The 14,777-nt window shown below is 48.0% G+C and overlaps 1 protein-coding gene and 1 long non-coding RNA gene across 2 annotated transcripts in view; both read right to left on the reverse strand.

The window, feature by feature from the left end:
* The window catches only part of MRPS18B (mitochondrial ribosomal protein S18B), a 95,938-nt gene that overhangs the window by 6,211 nt on the left and 74,950 nt on the right, over positions 1 to 14,777 (reverse strand). The window lies entirely within an intron of this gene.
* Positions 36 to 2,839, reverse strand: LOC138522098 (uncharacterized). The gene is made up of 2 exons (XR_011283240.1): positions 580 to 2,839; positions 36 to 461 (listed from the first exon to the last, which is right to left on the reverse strand). It is a non-coding gene; the product is annotated as an uncharacterized lncRNA (long non-coding RNA).

The raw sequence follows: 14,777 nt of genomic DNA on the forward strand, positions 1-14,777 counted from the left end.
CCAAATAATCAGGATGCGAGATCCTCACAAAAATCCACAGTTTTTGGACATATTTATTTCAATCTCAAAAACCAGTGTCTTAAATTATTACAAAACTTTCGCTAAGCACGAAAGCGATACCGGACAGATTTCAATAAAAACATAGGGAAGTGCAGTTGTGCACCCTCATCGGGATGTAGAGGATGAGTACCCTAGTGACGAGCACATAGGAGTATACGAAGTAGGTGACACAAGTAACTCAGATCGGTGCTGCCCGGGGCTGTTCTTCAACCCGGGCGTGGTTTTTAAACAAAAACAGTGTACACAACACGAAATTAGAAACATACAACAAAGGGTATTTTCACAGTTGTGCCACAAATGATCGACAGTTGTGTTTCGGCCACAATGGCTTAGCGGAAGCTTGTAGTTGTGGTGGCCTTCATCAGGAGAGAATAGTTGAGGAGTATGTCCGTGGGTAAGATCTGTGGGAGGGAGAACTATGAGGATCTCAAAAAGGACATAATGAATTAAGGGTTAGTAAATAACCGCTCATTGGTGCTAGAGAAATACACCAGTGGTGTATTGGAGAGCGCATCTTACCGTCTGACCGGAGTGAGGCGGTATGCTGTCAAAAAACCTGGGTGAAGTCCTAGGTCTGGTGGTGTGAAAAGATACACCAATGGGTGTAGATCGGCCTTGCCGGGGAGACCGGATTCAAACGGCGCTGGGCTTATGATTAGCCATTGATCTAGAGAGAGGGAGACACAAAAGTATGCACCTGTCAGAGCACTATGGTGGGGAGAAGTCCAGTTGGTGAACCAAGACGTGTCAAAAGTGCAACAGTCTTGTAAAGTACAGGATTGATGGGGCTCTGGGGCCAGCCGGGGCCTGGCTTAGCCGATTTACATTCTTTTAGTTCTTACTGGGTTCACGGCGGCGATGAAAATGGCTGCCTGCCGTGAATCAGCAGATATGACTGGGGGGGTGGACACGCCCCCCCATGTACTGGGCCAATCCCAGTGAGGGTGTGTGGAGGACTCGTGAAGGTGTCGTGAGCACCCTATGATAGGCTTCTTGGTACTGTCACTCAACGGGAACCATCCCGTGTCTGGGGTGTATGCATCCAGTGTGGAATGGAGTGAAGGAACTACACTGGGATGTATCGTGGGAAAGGTAGTCTCTGGGAGTGCATAGGTGAGAGGCGCGAGCGAGCCTGCTGGTAAGGGGCTCGTGTGAATCAACATGACCCTGTGCTCACGTGTGGTGGGAGGACAGTGATGCCACAAGCAATAACTACAAGTTTTCTCTATACATATCCATATATGTGTTATTCTGAGAGAAAAACCAGAGCAAACTAAACATGCACATGTATGATTTTACCACATGTGTATTCACGTACATATTTTGCAGAGAAAATCAAACAGTGCAACACCACAGATTCTTGCTGGCAACGTGTATGAACCATTCGGGCCATTTTTGTTTATTGCATATTTTTGCATTTGTGACAGCATCTCTAACCTATTGTTGGCACGCGACCAAAGTGGTGTGGTTGGTAAAGGATCCCACACAAGGGGTACTAGTCATGATTCTAGGGGACTAGTCCCAGAATTGTTTCCATTCTACTGTAATATTGAGTCCATTCTTTACAGTGTCAAGTCTGTGGACCCATTTCTGCTCCAATCTGGTGAGAGCGAGATTGATATCTCCTCCTCGTTTCTGCGGGGTTAGTTGCTGGAGGACGGTCCATGTAAACTGTTCATGTGTGTGTCCTTTTTTGGAAAAATGCTCAACCAGAGGCTTGTCTTGAACGGAATTTTTGAGGCAGGATCTGTGCTCATTGATCCTTTGTTTCATGGGCCTTATTGTTTTGCCTATGTATATGAGATCACATGGGCATCTGATGACATAGATGACGTACTTGCTCTCGCAGTTCGTGTGGTGACTCATTGTCCATTCGAAGTCTTTGTGGCTGAAGGTTTTGCTGGTCTTGGTGTATCTACAGGCTAGGCAGTGGCCACAGCTGTAATGTCCAGTGACCGGTGGTAGGTTCCAAAGGGTGGGTTCTGTTTTAGCCGGTTCAAGGAAGGTGTGCACCAAGGTGTCCCTGAGGTTTTTATTTTTCTTGAAGGCGAACAGAGGTTTTTGGGAGAGGCTCCCTTCATTCTTGATGAGATGCCAGTGCTTGTTCATGGTGGTCTTGATAAGATTGCTTGCAGGGCTAAATGTGGTCACACAGACTGTTCTGTCTGTCGGATCTTTGATCTTGGTGGTGAGGCAGATGGTGCGTTCCGTGTTGGCGGCTTTTTTTGTGTGGATTTTATGGACTTCTTGGGGTATCCTCTCTCAGTAAGCTGTGTTTGTAGCTGTGAGGCATGTAGTTCGAACTTCTCTCTTGGTGCAGTTCCTGCGTATCCGAAGAAATTGTCCGTAGGGCAGGTTGTATTTAAGGCCCAGAGGATGGTAACTCGTGAAATGTAGTAGGCTGTACCTGTCTGTGGGTTTGCAGAAAAGTTTGGTTTTGAGTTGGTTTCCAGAGCGGTAGATGTGTAGATCCAGGAAATAAATGGCCTGGAAATGCCATTAAATGGTGAAATTGATGTGTGCGTTCCGTTGGTTGAGCCACAGGTGAAATGCTGTCAAGGCTTCTTTGCTTCCTTCCCAAATCAAAAGGATATCGTCAATGTACCGCCGCCAGATTTTGATGTGATCTTTATACGGGTTGCTTTCACATGGGCATCTGATGACATAGATGACGTACTTGCTCTCGCAGTTCGTGTGACTCCTCATTGTCCATTCGAAGTCTTTGTGGCTGAATTCACGGCAGGCAGCCATTTTCATCGCTGCCGTGAACCCAGCAAGAACTAAAATAATGTAAATCAGGTAAGCCAGGCCCCGGATGGCCCTAATGCCCCATCACTCCTGTACTTTACAAGACTGTTGCACTTTTGACACGTCTTGGTTCACCAACTGGACTTCTTGCCACCAGTGCTCTGACAGGGGCATACTTTTGTGTCTCCCTCTCTCTAGATCAATGGCTTGAATCCGGTCTCCCCGGCACAGCCGATCTACACCCATTGGTGTATATTTTCACACCACCAGACCTAGGACTTCACCCAGGTTTTTTGACAGCATAGCGCCTCACTCCGGTCGGACGGTAAACTGCGCTCTCCAATACACCACTGGTGTATTTCTCTAGCACAAATGAGCTGTTATTTACTAACCCTTAATTCATTATGTAGTTTTTGAGAACCTCCTAGTTCTCCTCCCTCCCACAGATGTTACCCACCGACAGACTCCTAAACTAGTCTTAGTCTCTCCTGATGAAGGCCACCACAACTACAAGCTTCCACTAAGCCATTGTTGCCGAAACACAACTGGGTCGATCATTTGTGGCACAACTGTGAAAATACCCTTTGTTGTATGTTTCTAATTTTGTGTTGTGTACACCGTTTGTTTAAAAACCACACCCGGGTTGAAGAACAGCTTCGGCAGCACCGATCTGAGTTACTTGTGTCACCTACTTCGTATACTCACATGTGCTTGTCACTAGGGTACTCATCCTCTACATCCCGATGAGGGTGCACAACTGCACTTCACTATGTTTTTATTGAAAACTGTCCGGTATCACTTCGTGCTTAGCGAAAGTTTGTAATAATTTAAGACACTGGTTTTTGAGATTGAAATAAATGTGTCCAAAAACTGTGGATTTTTGTGAGTATCTTGCATCCTGATTATTTGTGTTATCAATATATGTACACACCTGGGCATATCAGGACCCCGCCAGGCGCCCTTTATTTTCTTTCTTCACAACCTCAACCTACAATAGGCTTTTTCAAGGGGTCCAGAAAAGAATCCCTTAGACCTAGAGGGGCCTCCATGGTTCCTCGCCACCTCTCTCACAAGACCAGGTTGGGTCTCAAGTATCTTGGTTGGAGGGGCTAATTAACACAGATGAATGCATACATGAATGAAGGTATTTGGATATTGTTGACTTGTAAGTGGTCAGCTTAATACAAAGGTTGCTTTATGGCAAAGGGACAAGACAAAAGTAGGTAAAGGGGAAAAATGGTCATTCACAGTTCTTGAAGCCTTCAGACACGGTGAATGGGGAAAAGAGGAGAAACGGTGAAGTCAACAAGATTAAGTGCTATGATACACAGAAAAGAGTCTTGATTCGTCTACAAAGGTGGCTTACACACAAGTTAGGAATCATTATCAATGTTCTATAAAAACAGCTAAGGCTCAGCGCTGCTGACTGCATTCTTAATGCTCCTTGCTCCTCTAAAGAGCTTTTTTGGCAGCTATAAAACTGTCTACACATGCTGAGGCCCCCTCCATCATTACCCGCACTCAAGTGCAGTGCAACCATATTCCAAGCAAATATTTGTGCAGGGAGCTCTATTTCTCCTGGCACCTGATATGATATTTTATTTATATTGCGCTCATACACAAGTGTTTCAGAGCACGATAGACCTCCAAATCTTTGACTTGCCCCGTGGAAAGTTGCACTAGCACTTAATTTTGCGACAGTCACTTCTAAACTTAAATCTGCCTCTCGTGCCGACCCTATCTCTTTGCACATCTTGCAGGATCAGTCTATGAATCTGATTCCTCTACTTACTGAGGCACTTGAATACTTGTGTGCCAATGGTTTTATTGCTCTCCCTCTCAAACATACCAAGAAGCCCCACCTTGACCCTGCAGTGGCTGAAAACTACCACCCAATCTCGCTTCTCCCTGCCATGACCAAGCTGCTGGAATCTATAATTACTCCACAGCTTTCAAACTATTTCGAGGCCAACAATATTCTCGATCCCTTTCAGGCTGGTTTCTGGATCTACGCGATCCGACCGCAGCCGATTTTGCCGCAGACGGAAAGTTTGCATGAGAAATGTGCGAACCACCAAAGGTTCGCACATTTCCCCTGCGAACACACATACACAACACCTACATACCCATACCCCCCCACCCACAACACACTCTCCACCCACACCCCCAACATAAACATAATACCCTACTTACCTTTTTCTTCACGCAGAGTCCCTGCTGCGCCAGTTTCCTTTCACTTCCGTGATCGGGAACCCATGCCGCAGGGTCCTTTTCTTTTTTTTGGGTGTGCTGCGGAGGTGTCCCCCGCAACACCCCGCTCACTATACCACACAGTATAGTGAGCGGGGTGTTGCAGGGGACACCCCCGCAGTATTATTTTTTATATACTTACCTATAATGCTACCACCAAGGTTCTACCTTTTGGTGTTTCGATCCTTTGGTGGTAGCATTTTTAGGACTTTTTGTCCATGCAAACTTTTGGATGCGGTCAAAACGTTCTAGACCCTGGTTTCCGGCCTGGGATGGGCACGGAATCGGTAAGGATCACACTTCATGACGATATTGCACCGTCACAGGACCGTGGAGAGCCGAATATTCTACTTCTACTCTATCTCTACGCGGCCTTCGACACCATTGACCACCAGAGAATTCTTCAGTACCTCTCTGATGCTGGAGTCTCGGGGGTTCCTCTGAAGTGGTTCTCGTCCTTTCTATCTGATCGTACCCAGGTGGTGTCTCTTCACCTCCCCTCCTATGGTGTTTGAGAGTGGAGTCCTGGAAGGTTCAGCGCTTTCCCTACTGCTTTTTAACTTCTATATGGTGGCGTTAGCTATGCTCATCTTTAGCTTTGGTGTGCATTTTTTTTTATATATGCAGATGACACCCAGATCTTCTGTCTTAATGCCCCTAAAGAAAGGCCCCCTGAACTTCTACGACAGTGTCTCCCTGCTGTGGGTCAGTGGATGTCTGAAAATTAACTAAACGGAGAGAAGACCGAAGTATTGGTGACTGGTCAGGGTCCCAACAGCTGGACCCCCGATTACTGACTGGTATGTCTTGGTCGCTGTCCGAAACCCTCTACTGTAGTGAAGAGCCTTGGTATCAAGGTCATTCCTTGGGCTCTAGAGTAGCGCAAATCTCTTCTGTCTGCCAGAGTGGCTTCACCAAATTGAAGGTTTTGAATAAGGTACTTCTGTTTCTTCCAAATGAGGCCAGGACCAACATTGTAACTGCCTCTATAATGGGTGCAACTGATTATTGCAATGGTTTTTATCTTGGCCAGCCAGAGGCACTACTCCAACGCCTCCAGACTCTCCAGAATGTGGCAGCCAGGCTTGCCCTTAGTGCCCCCCAGAATGTCCCACTCTCACGACCTCCTCAAGCGCCTCCACTGGTTGTCTGTAAGAACCCAGGTGAAATGTAAGGTTTTATGCATGGTTCATTGTGCTATTCACTCCACTGGAGCCGAAATTCTTGCACGCAAAGCTTTCTCTTTATCAGCCAAAGAGATCCCTCCACTCGTCCAACCAGATGCTGCTTTCTGTCCCCCGCTTTCGACAGGCTCGGGTGGGTGGCAGATCCTTCTCTGTACTGGCTCCAGCTTTGAGGAATGCCCTTCCTCTGCATACTAGGAGCATTCACGTTCAATCCATTTTTCACAAGCAGCTACAAACATTTCTGTTTTAAATGTTTATTCCTTCCTCCCCCTCTCGAGTTTGTTCTCCTCCACAGTGCCTTGATGCCTCCAGGTCTTTGCTGCGCTTTATAAATCTCATTAGATACATACAAAGAAGACTAGGAGAATCCCTGTAAATGGTGAACATCTGAGCAGTCATAGGGTTACTAGACCGAGACTTAGTCTGGCCTTCAGCTTCTGACATAAGCAAAGGTAAGCCTTTGCCCCAGCATCTGGCGACCAGGAGAGAGAAGGTTAGAATAGGAGACCCTTCATCAGGCTTCGAGTTATGCTTGCATGAAGAGAAGCTTGAGGAGTTTGCTTAATTGGGGTGGCTTTCTCCAAATATGACAGATAGCAGTTCCAAAGGACACCACTCACTTGGGCAGAGAAACCCAAGGCCAAGTTTAGTTTTCCCAAAGCCAGTGCTGCTGAGGATATTTGATTAAGAGGATCTTGGGGGCCAAAGAATGATTTTGGCTATTCTCGCATGCATTTCAGCACGCATCTCGCTACCGCGCTGTACCCCCAACATTCGCCATTCCTCTCCGACCCAATCCCCCCTGACCATAGCTCACCAACAGCCAACCCTGCGGTTCCATGTGTAAATATCCCAGCAAAAATATCGGCATACAAAAATATCGGCATATTTTTTGCAGCGATATTAAGGCATGGAACCTGCGGGGGACACCCCTGCAACCTCCAATCCCAATAACCCCAAAAATTATCCCCACTAAAAATATCACCTATTGCCGTTCCAGACTACTTATATAGCGATATTTTTGGTGGGGATAATATTACCCAATACCAACCCTGCGACCTCCACCTTCACTCTTAGCCTCTGTCTCACGATCTCCTTCAACACCAGTCCCCCCCACCACCTGCTTCTTACCCTGCTTACTCAATACTTCTATTTGTTACTCCACCTGCAATGCTACAAGGTTGCAAGACCTTGTTCAGCAAAGCGCCGCCCCCCCGCCTTTCCTACTGCGCCTTTAGTGCATACACCAAAAGCCTTTGCCCCACAGCTAAAACTCATCCTGCCCAACACAGCCACAGCCTCCAGCTTACCAGCACTCCGCCCAAAACTAAAACCAGGACCCCTCTACAGCTTGCATCGCCGTGGCAAGGAAACCCAAGAGCTGCCATACCCAGATTCACCACACTAGGACACACCCCCTCTTGTCCACGATTAGACAACTTACCCCATCTCCCAGAAAGTTAGAACCTCACAGCTCAAAACCCATCCCCCTCCCCTCCAACCCATTCTCCAGACCTGCACACCACACCCACCCAAAGTCATTCTTAATAAAAGCACTTCACTCAACGGGGCCCTGACCAATGGCCGTACCCTTTGCGCCCACCTAACCAACATCCACAACCTCATTGAGGAACAGTGCCTCGATTTCCTGGCAGTCTCAGACAGTGGCTGCGCACCGCTGCAGCCCCTCCCTCTCTATGGCCTTACCCCCCCCTTCCCACTCCATCCTCAGAACAGAGTTGACAGAACAGGTGGCGGCATTGCCATCATCTTCAAAACGTCCCTAGCCCTCAGGGAGATCCCACTTCCCCCTCAACTAGGCTAGGAGCTACTCATGACTAAGCTTCTGATCAACCCTCAAACCACTATTAAGGTTCTCATTATCCATCGACAACCCAACCAACAGCTTTGCCCAGAAATTGACATACCCTTGCTCCTAGCACCCCTTATCAAAACAGCCACCAAGTTCATTCTAGTATGCGACTTCAACCTTGGGTTTAATGACACCTCAGATTCTAAAGTCAAAGACCTTGCCAAGGCTCTTCTTTACCTTAACTTCACCCAACACATCCCATCTCCTACCCACTCTAAAGGACGCACCCTGGATTAGGTCCCAACATGGAATACCACTATTTCCACTACTTCCATTGCAGGCATACATTTCTGCCTTGCATGCTCTCCATCTGCTTGCTCACCGGCGGCCGAACCAACTCTCACGCACGTACTGAAGCCTGCCTAACATTAGCCAATCACCTTTCTAAAAACACACCAGGCCAGGGACCATCCCCATGCACAAGCTTCAATGATTCTCATGGCCCTCTCTCTAACCATAGACCAACACATGTCGCTCAAACACAGAATTCCCAAATCAAACAAAAATCAACCAACACCTGGTTCTCAGAGGAACTTGCCACGCTGTGCAGAACCATTCGTTGCCGTGAGCACACCTGCAGAAGCAACCCTACTCCACCCAACCTCGAGGCCTTCCGCATGGTTTCCAAATCCTTCAAAACACCTTCATCCTTACCAATGCCAATTCCCTCAACATGAGGCTTGCCGAAGCTAGCTCCAGCCCCAAGGAGCTGTTCTCCATTCCCAAAGAACTGGAATACCCTGCACCCACCCCCACTCTTACTCACAGCAACAAATCCTGGTGTGCCGCCATTCAAACTCCTCCTCACCAACTCCCCTCCTACTCAGCCACTGCAGCACACCCTCCCTCAAACCCCCCCTTCCCAATTCCACTTCTCAGCCATCTCCACAGAACAAATTACCACCACTATCCTACGCCCCAAGCCGTCAAACTGCCAACGTGACGCCGGCCCTGCCCACGTTGTTAAACTCTGCACAACCACACTTGACCCAGCCCTCATCAATTTTGTCAATGCATCCATCCTTCATGTCCAACACTGTACCTACCTGACTCAAAACAGCCTTATCAACCCCCCCTACACCCTACCCCCCCATCAAAAAACCCTCCCTTGATCCGACCACCCCCACAAACTATCGACCCATCACCACCCTCCCCTTCATCCTCAAAATTCTTAACCGGGTGGTGTATAGCCAAATACAAAGCTACCTCAGCAAAACCAACTACTAGGTGCCAGACAGTCTGGATTCAGACCAAAACGGCCCTCCTGGATCTTAAAATCCAACTCGACCACACCCATAACACAGGTAATTTAAACATTCTGCTCCTCCTTAACCTGTCTGCTGCATTGGACCTTGTTAACAATAGCCTCTGCCAACACTTCCTTGCTAACTTACGTTTATCCCAACAGGCAATTCTCTGAATCAAATCCTTCCTTAGTGACGCACATCAAAGGTCTTCATAGGGAACCACATCGCTGACCCTATCCCAGTCCCCTGCACCGTCCCACAAGGCTCATGTACCACAATTCGCCTACACACTCTAAAACCTAACCAAACCTCTGATCACCTTGACGCCCTGGGGACCCCCGACACCAACTTTGCAGACACTCAAGTCTCTACTCCCAATCTCCGAGGACTATGTCAAAGCGATGAACCAGACATACAGTATCATCATCAAATAACTTTATTCGGCCATCATCATCTATATATTCTATTTTAAGCCATGGTGCAGCCTTGAATTACCACCACGCTTGGATCCCTGTCCTCCTGTGCAGTGCAAGGAATAGCAGCAGGAGTCTGAATGGCTTCCCTGGGTGTGTTCTGCTCAGTAGATTGCTGGATGGATTTCTCAACATGGGGTGTCTGCATCTGGGTACACACACCAGGCTGACAAAGGGTGGAGACCAGAGATTGTCTCATGTCAGCTTTGTGGCCAAAGGCCATCTCTTCAGAGTTCAATGTACCAGGTTTGGCTAGCTTTTTGTGACATTCCGTCGAGGAATTATAAAAACCCCTTAGCATCCGGTGGGTGAGTCTGCAGCACCAACAAAGGACACAGATTGCACGGTCAATCTTCTTCGCTTCCTGCAGTCCCACACTATGGAGAGGGGATCTGGGCGAGATGGATCGGATCTCTGGAGTGTCCTTACGGGTTTAGCAAAGATTGAGATGGATTTGGCATGTCCACGATGCAACACTCGAAATGGGCAGCATATCTCCTGGTATTGGGGTTCTGCAGCTCTGGAAACTCCTAGAACCTCGGGAGATGGCTCAATTCAAAGTTCGTCTTGGGACTGGTTGTTCCCACCAGCCAAAGGGAAGGAGTCCTCTTCGGTGCTCCTCTGTTACAAAACTGGGTCAGGTCAGCAGTGGTCGCTTCACAGCATTGCAAAGGGTCTGTAGGCGTCTCTGGTCGTCTTCTTTGGTTACTTCAGCTTCCAGTGGTAGACTTGCTTTTCACTCCAGAAGCCTCACCTTTTCTACTGTTCCAGTACACACTCCTCTGAAATCTATCAGCATTTTACAGAAAAGGGCGTTTGGCTATCCAAATCAGGCCCACCGGACCCCCTTTGTCTGCCAGAGTGCCTGAATACGACCAGCTCCCAAAGGACAGGGGGGGAAAGAGGGGGTGGAAGACTCCCCCCCCCCCACTTCCTGCCTGCCCAGACACTCTGGAGACTAGGCTGGGAAACCTCAAGGGTTCCCACCAAAGGCAAAACCACACACACTGACCTCCCCCCTCCCAGAATGTTAGAAGAAGGGTTAATAAAGGACAACCACGCTAGTAAAGAAAGGAGGCCCCAAGTTAGTACTTTCGTGCCCCTATTGTGCACTACCGGGGCTATGGACATAGCCTGCAGTAGAAAATTATACAATAGTTGTTAGAACACGTCCACTGCTCACCAGCCATAACTAGGAGACTGTCTATGGGACTAAAATGTCACAGTAGAAGAGAGAAGGGGGATACTGGTTATCCCTTTGGCACTCCACATAAGGTGGTGTGTGCCAATCTCACACTATAGGGTTTTGGGACAGATACTAAAAGAACTGTAGTTACTAGATGGATATAGAAAAAGAATCTTAAAGGAGGACCCTAAGGGTCCCCAGCAACACTGCCCATAGGGAGCGGTGTGCTGCAGTAGTAAGAACACAGATGTCTTTAAGAACTATGGAACAGACAGACTGCATAGTTCAGATAGATTACAAAGAATAGAGCTCCAAAAAACAGAGCTCACAAGAATGAATGAGGGGGAAAAGACTCTGCTCATTCAGGATTGAAAGAAAAAAGGTTCAGAAGTCCAGCAAACGGTGCTGGGGGTCTCACTAGGAGAGGGGGATGAAGTATAAAAACGATAAGTCTCCCTAACAGTAGCTCCCTCCCATAACTAGTCAAATCGCTGCCTGTAATTTTAGCTTTGTCCATATCGCTAGCAAAACAGACCATTTATGACCAGTTCAACTTGATTGTTGGGCGTAGAGTCTGCGTCACGACGTGCACCAGTCGGAGCCCTGGGCTACCCTTTAGCTCTCCTCCACGATGAGCTCCTGAATTATAGGTTGCCCCCCTCAATGCGCACTGATTAGAACCCAAAAACGGTTAATTTCTTTTATCAGGAAGAAGGCCTCTCCCGTAAACTGAATGGGGCTGCACACTTGGCAGTGTCGGTGTTGATATCAATGTTAGAGTCCCCGCCATGTTGGGGTGGTTGAGTTCCCAGTTTTCCCCTTACGGCTAATACCTTGCCCTTGGGCTCTACACCATTTTCCATGATTGACTCCGGGATCAGCTGTGCACAATGAGAATACGGAAGGGGGGGGAGGGTGGAGTGGGGTGTACAGTGAGGCGAGCTCTAGCATCTGCATAATAGATTTTCAGTATTGTCCACACACAGGAATTGGGGAGTAAACAGTCACCCACAACAGCCCATCAAAGGCCACAACCCAATCCATTCTGCGCTCACCTTGTGTTGCACTACTCGTGGTGGTCCTCAGGAACAATACAGTGCTTGGGCTCATGGAAGTCTTCACCGCACACCCCTCTGCCGCGGAACACCCCTGCGGCAGACAAACACCCCACTCCCTCGTGGGATTCTGCCCTGGCAGGGAATGGAGCAGATGATATAGTGACGTGGCGTGGCCAAGTGCTCCGGCGCTGGAAAGGATGCAGGCCCTCCTGGGCCAAGTGCAGGAGAGGCACAGCCTGCACCTTTGTTGCCTATCATACAAAACTGGATGACAGCCCACAACCACTGCCTCAATGACGAAAAGAGGGCTTGTCATTGTGGACTCTCCTCACCGGCAAAACTCCTTTAGCCCGTCCTATTCTTCGTCCCCATTGATAAGACGACTATCCAGGTTTCTATATCTGTGAAAACTCTAGGCATTTATCTCGATGTCGAACTTCACATGGCCCGCCAAATCAACATGCTCGCTTCCTCTGCAGCCTAAACAGCCAAGCTTATTTCTCAGAGTAGGAAATTCCGTTCATCTACTGCTTCGCCCTTGTACGTGCCATCATAGGCAGTAAACTGGGCTATTGCAATGCCCTCTACTCCGGCACCTTAGTAAATAACCTGTCAAAACTGCAGCTCTATCAATCAAGGCACTAAGGGCAGCGCTTGGCATGAATCGCACTGACCATATAACTGCAGCAAGAAGGGATGTGCACCGACTCCATTTAAAAGCTCAAATTTAATTCAAAATCTTGGTCCTTGCCCACCAATGCCTCCACCTAAACGCACCCTCCTACCCCATCCGCCGCACTGCAGCAAAATCCTGGTCTCGATGCCTTCACTTATCCAGTCAGTCGGGCATTACCCACTCCCAGATACTCCAAGATAGCAGGGGGCACCAGTGTTTGCGTTACCGCACCTACCCTCTGGAACACTCTCCCCGACGACATCAAAAATAAACAATCCCTCTGAAAAGGTGGCTTTTCAACAAACATGTCTAACCTGGTTTCTGCCTTGACTTCCTGTACTACTGTTAATTTCTGCAACAACAATGTACAAGCACCGGGATACCTCCGGGTCTGGCTGCTACACACAAATAAATATTGGTCAGGCGTTTACTAAGTTGCAAGGTTTCGTCCTGATATTTTGGGAGACAGTAGTCCAGCCTGCATTACACTGGTAATCTTGTTATTGCAACCTTTTGTTGCATGCTCAGGTATGGCAAGATACATTTAAGCACACTGCGACAACAGTGATAGGATAGGGAGACTTTGTTAATGTGTCTGTAAAACAAGGGCTTGTGATCAAAGAATACGATCTAGGAGACGACTCCGACCCCCAGAATTCTGACGGCCGAAAGTGGCGATTCATTTTGTTTTTCCAACCCCCTTTATACCACATACATAAGCGGGGGGCGCAGCTCCCCCATACTACTATTATACCCCATACCACCATATATATGTGCTCTAAGGGGGTGGGTCAAAGAATTTGGGAATTTCAGGAGTCCAACCTGCCCTATTCCAACTCCAAGTAGGAGCACCCAAATGCCCCCGTTCCAAGACCCCCTGCATTCCAAGGTGCCAATCTCCCCCCAGACCACAGACCATAAACCTGTTGGGCACCTAATGGATCAATGCAGATCAGAAGGCAGGGATGAGTTGCCTTCACCATAGGTCACGTGATTTGCGCTGCGAGGTACCGGGAGGGATCAAACAAAATAGCCAAAACGAGGGTGGGAAGCTTGGGGAGGGGGGACAACATGTCTGGAATCAAGCTGTACTTAGTCAGCAGCGATGGCCTCAAGGTCTCTTCTTAGCCCATGTTAGGCTAGACATAAACAATACATTATCTTTCTTTGGCTAACAAGCAATTCATTGCATCTTCATTCCCGACGACGTGCAAGGAGGAGCCCACGTGGATGAAGATGGACAGATGGGGCTGGGACCAATGGCCTGGCATCCCTCACGGAGCAGTAGCCCATGTATAGGGTAGCACCAACCAGCATGTGGATTTGTATTGTATTTAAGTTTGTCACAGAGGATGCTGTGTGCCTTTAAATCCCACGTTCCCGTATCAATTTTGCCAGATCGTTCCATAACAGAGCTTTGTTCTCCTTGCAAGAGGTGTGCTAGTGGGTTGTATTTCTTCTGGTGTCAACGTGAGGGGCTTCTCTACAGCTGTTGGAAAAGGTTTTCATAATTATGATAAATCTTCCTGACCTGTGTCAACCCCAGAACCTTTTGCTTGGACTTGGTAACTACTTTACCTTGTCCCTAGGTGAGTGGGAATCTTTCTCCCCGCTCACCTAATCTTTTACTCTTTATGGGTGACCTTTTTAGGTCTCTTCATAGTGTATGGTTGCAGTTATAGTTTCCTATACCTTTTGGGCTTAGGCTGGGTTGCCCCTTTGGGCTCCCCTGTTAATTTCTCCTTCATGTACTTGGGTGAACTACAGTTCCCAGGTAGTAAAGAGGGATTTTCATCTCCTTTACATTTTATATAGTGAGCCAGCACACCCCACCTTATGTGGAGTGCTGGCGGGATACAATCTGGATCCCCTTTCTGACTTGCCCATTGTCGTAATTGCAGTTCTACTTGAACGGCTGGTGGCAGTGGTTTTACCTTAGTGATTTATTAGTCTTCTATGTTTATTTCAGCCTCAGTAATGCACATTCTGCTATAATAGTGGGTTCCTTCTTTTTTGTCA

This window comes from Ambystoma mexicanum, chromosome 13 (genome assembly GCF_040938575.1).
Source record: "Ambystoma mexicanum isolate Mex_15411 chromosome 13, UKY_AmexF1_1, whole genome shotgun sequence".
In the NCBI taxonomy this organism is placed as follows: Eukaryota; Metazoa; Chordata; class Amphibia; order Caudata; family Ambystomatidae; genus Ambystoma; species Ambystoma mexicanum.